Consider the following 7,210-nt stretch of genomic DNA (forward strand, 5'->3'; position numbering starts at 1 on the left):
AACGGAAAATCCCTGACATATTCCCTTGGCATTGAATGATATCTATTGTTAATTCCTCCACTAATAATATGTTGAAACGTTCTGAAAGTATGAGAGTAAAGTAAAATATAACGAATACAATGGAAACCAAAGGGGATTCCCACTAGTAAACCCTGTTCTATACATGTGAAAATAATAAAAGGATTGTTTTCATTATCGGTAAATCCCTTAAACATACCCTTGACATTGAATGACATTAGTCGACTAATAATATAAGTTATGCAAGTAACATAAACTATATTAAATCTAAACGAACAAAATGGTAACAAAAGATGATTCCCAATAGTAAACCTACTTTATAGATCTATACAGGTGAAAATCAAGAGATTGATTATATATATATTAATTTAGGATTGTGTCATTTGTAGCAATAAGATTAAGATACATAGATATAGAATTTTCAACACATGCACTTTAAACAAAAAGTAGTAAAACTACTAAATGTTGAGTAAAAAGGAACAGAGCAACAAAATGCAGTGGCGTAACGTCATAGGGGCACGGAGAGGGGGGAGGGCACGTGCCCCCAATCGATCTAAAATATTAGAAAATCCCATAGGAAAATTGCCGAAAAATGGCTTATGCCCCCATCCCAGTCAGACACGGTGCCCCCATTCGTAGTCGGTGCCCCGCAATATGAGGACACACTCTACGCCACTGACAAAACGAGTCAAATATAACTCAATATTCATTACAATTTTACTCAATATGAGTACAATTTAATCAACATAGAGTTCAATTCACTCACTTTCTTGCTCTGCTCACTATGTACTCAACAGTTGAGTAATAATTATTTGTAGTGTGAACAATAACATTTATAACAGATTTTTATATACAGGTATTTGTTTTTATATACAGATAATTATGCTAAGGTACCCAATTTAGAATATTTTTGCCATTTTGAATAAAGACGTAGCAGCGCTAAAATTTGAATATCTATACAGGTATTTTATGCACACTTGTTATGCTACGGATTTTGCTATTGGCTTTGTAGGCCAGCCAAAACAATATCCCCATTGGGGTTATTGCTGAGTGCAAGCCCACATACTTTTGGTCCAATCAATAAATTCAGTATATCCACATACTTTTATAATTGAAGACCGAATTAAAAAGACTAGTTTGCGTATATGACGTCCTGTCAACCGGACCAAAAATGCTGTACTGCGCAGGTCAGCAATCACGTCACACCTTTTTAATTTAATTTTTAATTGGGTCTCCAATTATATCAACGGACAACTAATATGAATTGTGTAGACAATTTGCTGGCCAACTATAGAAACAATGACTTCTATAGTTTCAGTTTATAATCTATAAACTGAATATTCATCATGTTCATCTCATTGTAACATGATCAAGAGAAATGATGCTAATGTCAAATATATTAATTAATTTCACACCAGTTACTAGCACTTCAAGCCTGCTATATTTTATTCAAACAACATGTAAATTGAACTCCGTGTTACTAGTTATATGTAACGCATCAATATTTAGCGACTCATTTAAATTGTTCGTGTCATATGTATGTACATGTAACATTACTCATCCGTCGTATCTGTAGGGTCATCCGCTGGTCGGACATTTATCCTCCGAAGCTTCAAAATAGAAGAAAAATATAATAACGTTATCATTAATTGGAAAAGTTTTACTTTAAATCTACTAGGCCTATGATATTTGAGAAGAATTTCAGTTCGTTACCTCTGTCTACAATTCACAATTACAAATGATCCCCTTCCACGCACACAGGACCAAATAAAAAAGTTCAAAAACATATTTTTTATATCTATTACCCTAGTTTATTACTGATTATGCTATGACTCCGAAGAAAATGACACCCATCCCAACGAATGTTATTTATAGATGTTGGGTTTGTGCCGATTTGTTGTAATTTTGAACGCACTTTGATATGTTATTTATTTATTGTCACTCATTTATTGTACTTTTTAAGATGTATCTCTGTTTGAACAAAAGTAACTCAGCTGTTATAAATACGCATATAGATTCAGAACTAATAATTGTTTTCACAATATTTCAACATAGAGAGAAGGATGATTTATTTACACGCATTTTGATATCCCATTCGTCAAATGTCGTTCAATATTAACAACACAGTAGTGCTTTTACAGAAAAATACCCGAATTTAAAAGTTGCAGTTTACAGCGATCAATGGTTATAATGCCAGCACTGTAACACGTAAAGCCCGCCATTATCTTCGTGCTTACTTCGAATCAATACAAATAACTGCAACTTTTAACTTGGGGTAAGTTTCTTTCAAAACACTGCTGTATTGTCAATATTGAACTAAATTGGACAAATGGGGTATCAAAATGCGCGTAAATAAATCATCCTTTTTATGTTGAAATATTTTGAAAACAATTATTTGTTTTGAATATATAGGCGTATTTATAACAGCTGAGTTACCTTTTGTGCATACTTTTAATATGTTGGCTTACATTTATATGTTCGACCCGTCCATTTCTTCTACTCCATTCGCTCTTTAATGCATTACGAACCTGAAATTAATAACGAAAGTCAATAAATAGGCCTAGTTAATATTATGTTTAGATCTGAGTATAGCTCCTGACACTATACACCAACATGAAGGCGACTTACCAATACAACAAAAGTAAACACATTTTGTCTTTCCCGGAGAGGCTACATACGTATATGGTCGAATCCAACCAAAAGTGTCCACGGGCCAAAAATAAAAGTCCGAAATAAAAATGTCTCCACAATTTTTTCCTTTTGCCCATTGATTGATGACATATTGGCCTTATAGGAACCAAAAGTGCCGTTACTAATCTTGAAAAATAAATCCAGGACGTGTGATAGTAAATGTGATATCAAAACCCAATGTTACCTACGAATACCACTAGGATGCTTTCACTATCGCAATACTAATCAACCTAAAACAAATGGAATATACCCATTAACGCTTTTTTCGTGTAATGTAGACCACAGGGTGTCAGGAAAATGCTAACTCAACCAGAAAATATTTGTTTTTATTTTTATAACGCGATCAATATGATCTTAGTCAATTTATGCTAGTTTATTTTGAAAATGAAGTTTAGGTCAGTTTCTGTATTTTATTTATCAAATGAGTATGAACCAATTTACACATTGTATAAGAACGAGTATGATATATGTTTTCAAGAATATTAGGAATTATACGCATACACCTAACGCTTTATACAATGAAAAGGTGAAGAAACCTGGGTATTCGTAGGTAACATGAGCGATTTAACAATATCTATATTGAGTTTATAGGTTTAAATTTTGCTATTATGGTAATGAATTAATAAAATGGTAGTTTTAGATCCCTTTCAGATGGTACGTCCAAATGAATAAATGCTATTACCTTAGATCAAAATTTTTTTGATGCTTTTAGCAAGATTTTGACCACTTCATTTTGATATACAAGTAGTTAATCAGCAATTTTACATAATAAATAATTGTTGAATGAATCCGTATATGGGTAATAATAGTGTCCTGGGGTACCGCTTAAAGTTTTTGACAATTAATTTCCATTGGTAGGGACACTTCATTACACATGTTATCTATTATGCTGTATTCGTAAGTAACATTTCAGTATTTGTAGGTAAGAATTAGACTTTTAGTGGATATCGCAATCAAAACTTCATTTTATAAAGCACTTTGAATATATTATTTTCTTTATGTGCGTTTATTGATACTTTAGACCCTATCATGTATTAATAATGTCGGTTCACAACGGTTGAAAGAGGATTGAAGTAAGAAACAAAGGCACTAAAGTGACTTTAATTTGCTTAATTGCACACAAATCGCTTAAAACCGTTATTGCAGACTTGTGAAGTCCATCTTGGAGTCAGTTACGTCTTGTGGCCTTTCGTTTGAGGGCAACTACAATTAGCTTTATACCAGGGTCCATCAATGTGTTGTCTAGACCATGAGACAATGAGAACAGTAGTTTTTTCCATGGTATTCGTAGGTAACCTTAGCGAAAACGTCAAAAGTTACCTTCGAATAAATCATTTTGGACACAAATTACTAAGAAACCAGAAGGTCGGTAAACATTTAAAATGAAGCACACATGACAGTTGACAAATCCAAGTATTTATCCCTTTCTAATCTTCTTTGAATCTGATTTTTTCTTTCAAATGAGCAGACCGTCGTCTATTTCAGTACATATTTTTCACAAATTAAGCCGTATTCAGTTTTGCATGGTGGGCATGTATGTGAATTCGCAACTTTCATTGACATATGATTTGATAGCAAACATACAGGCCTTCGTTATGTACCAATATGGGCATTGGCATGAATGGCGGTGTTTCACAATACTGTCATGATGTCAAAGTGTATTCGTAGGTAACATTCGGTTACCGAAATTTACCTACGAATACTTGCTTTTATTGTTGACATCTCAGAAATATTTAAACGCAGGTTATTGAAACTTGGTAGAAATAAAGAGTGTATTACCCTGCACCTATTGCGTAACTATTGTTTACTATTCTATCACTTTGTGGAAATGGCACAGCTTTTAACATGTATTCGGAGGTAATGCATATTTTTTACCAAACCTACCTTTGTGCCATTTAGAATTTCTGGCAGCTAAACACAATAATAAAGATGTCCGAATGCAATGCATTTCAGTATTGGACATATCAAAGCTTGTATCAATTGCGCATTTATTAGTGATTTCCATTTTTAAAGATATATCTAGTGCTATGAAAAATTGTATTCGTAGGTAATGTAAAAAATACCACTCAAAAATTATCACAAAAAATTCATAATTATGTGCAAATATGTGAAAAATTGAACAGGCAATCTTTGAATACACACCTTTCAGGAAATCAATTTAGATTCAATCCAATGACTTCTTTTCATAACTGATTTAGATGTTTTTAAAATTACTTTAAGAAATATTTTGAAAAAATGGGTAAAAATAGCATGTTTTGGGGTCTCTGTGTCTAAGTTTTTCACAGAAGGGGGTCTTATTATATATGGCGCGAAGCGTATGATCAAAGGCGAATAAACACAATACAAAAACGAATGCCAATTGATTAATACTTTTAAGTTATGGCCCTGAACATGCCGTGTACACTTTTCGTTGGATTCGACCATATACACATGACATAGGAGAATTTGCTTTAAACATGATATGTTCAGGAGCCAATGACACATATATTAAAGGGACGTGCTGAGATATTTTCATATTGTGTTTTGTACTTCACATTGACGCTTGTATACCAAAATAACCGGATTCAAAAGTTTGGAATTAAAGTGCGCTAGTGGTTTTGGTAATAATATTAGAAGCAAAAACGTGGTTCACACCCAGCCCATAGAGCAGCATGCTGGTATTCTACCACGAGGGATGATAACTTTTCCGTTCATAACATCTAAACGGAACCTATTTCAGGCTTAAAATCTAGTTGAGATTATGAGACAAAATATAAGCTTTCTTTTGATTCCAAAATCTTTATTTTGGTGGGATAAGGTATGGGGATGAAGCTGTTCTGTTGATCGGTCACCCTTCTTTAATAAGCAACCGTTTATGTTGCGTGTAATACATATATGTGTGTGCAAAACGTGTATATGTAAAAAAGAGAAAAAATATTTAACGCTTGTTTCATCTTTTTGTTTCTTTGTAGCTTGACGAGTTGATGGGGTTATAACTACGTACCTCTGAGTTAACATAGCAGGTAACGAAAACGAGATATATCCCCTGCATTGAAACAGAAAATAATATTAACAAATGTGTGAACATAATTATGAGAGGCAGACATGCAAAAACATAATGGACAAACATATACATATAAAATTAAATAGTAGAACAAAGCATTAACCTGGAAGGGGATCACGCTTTCCGTATTTGACTATGTGGCACGGTTGTTTGCTGAATAATGAGGGCGCTATTTATCCTAAATCTTGTTTGCATCTTTGCAAGGGGTAGACATTTGTATACTGGTATTACATTATCAGCAAAAAGACTAATAATAAATGACAAGGAAATTTTCAAAAAATGTTTGTCATGAAATGTAAGGTATAACTCATATTATTTGGCTAATTTAAATTTGAGATAGGCTTATATGTAAAAAGCGTCCTCAATTTGTCCACAAATGTACAGTTTATAGAATAAAAATTCGCAAAAAATCGCAGAAAAAGATGAATAATTTGATATCGAAACCAAAATCTATGTTAAAGATTGCTACAAAATATATTTGTATAAACAGGTTATTAGTGTGATAGTTGTTGGTATAAATATATATACTATTTTGTTAAAAAATGATTACATCAAACAACCGTGATGGTTGCACCTCAAAAGACAAGCTTAGGTCCTGAGACTAGGATCAATCTAATAAGCGGAACCACTGGTCATGCATGTAGGCCTATAGTCTATAATATGGCGTTACAATTACGAGAGTGGTAATGTCGTTGTGTTAACAGGGAGTAGTTTTGATATTAACATGATATAATCTTACATCGTAAAAAGAACTTTAGGCTTCCTTCAGGTTCTAAATTGTCTAAATGATCTTTATTGGTTTCCAGCACAGGCATGTAGCTAGGATTTGGCGGGGGGGGGGGGGGTGCTGATTTTGAAAATGTGGACTTTTTTCCGGGAGGGTAATTTTGTGAGAAGTGGACTTTTCCCCCAAAATTTTGACCTATTTTTGACAAAAAAAGCTTAAAAAACACAATTTTTTGGCTCGCTACGCTCGCAATTTCTGCAATTATGGGACTTATTGTATAATTTTGCAACTTTTTTTTTTTTTTGGGGGGGCGTTGTGCGTCGCAATCCCCGCACCCCCTGGGTACGGGCCTGCTCTAGCATGTAATAGCAATTTTACATACAACACTATTTCTGTTGAAACTTGTACTATGGCTTATGAGGTTTCCCCATTGATAAACGTCCACAGCCGGTGTCCACACTCACCTGCAATGCACTCAGTAAATCAAAAGCATATGCGACGTTTATGTTGGTGTTGGCAAGGAGTCCAATCAGCCAAGTTACTCCAACCATTGGAAGTAACAAGGCTGTACTTCGAAATCCAATTCTGTTTGGGGAATAGAAAAACATGATATTGCTACATGACGTAGCTATGTTTCAAGTGGTAAATAGAAGAATATACCCTTTTATGTGACTTTTGATCCCTTTAAGAATTTAACAGTTTCAGATCTTACTGCAGGTATAACATGATGT

General features: G+C 33.7%; 1 protein-coding gene and 1 long non-coding RNA gene across 3 annotated transcripts in view; one reads left to right on the forward strand and one right to left on the reverse strand.

Moving 5' to 3' along the window:
- The window catches only part of LOC140146705 (transient receptor potential cation channel subfamily M member 2-like), a 375,948-nt gene that overhangs the window by 64,999 nt on the left and 303,739 nt on the right, over positions 1–7,210 (forward strand). The window lies entirely within an intron of this gene.
- Positions 878–5,779, reverse strand: LOC140137337 (uncharacterized). 2 transcript variants are annotated; one of them, XR_011856819.1, is made up of 3 exons: positions 5,693–5,779; positions 2,487–2,546; positions 878–1,628 (listed from the first exon to the last, which is right to left on the reverse strand). It is a non-coding gene; the product is annotated as an uncharacterized lncRNA (long non-coding RNA). The 2 variants fall into 2 exon arrangements; XR_011856818.1 differs by lacking the exon at positions 5,693–5,779 and adding an exon at positions 2,647–2,702.

The sequence above is a fragment of the Amphiura filiformis genome, chromosome 2 (assembly GCF_039555335.1).
Source record: "Amphiura filiformis chromosome 2, Afil_fr2py, whole genome shotgun sequence".
NCBI lineage: Eukaryota > Metazoa > Echinodermata > Ophiuroidea > Amphilepidida > Amphiuridae > Amphiura > Amphiura filiformis.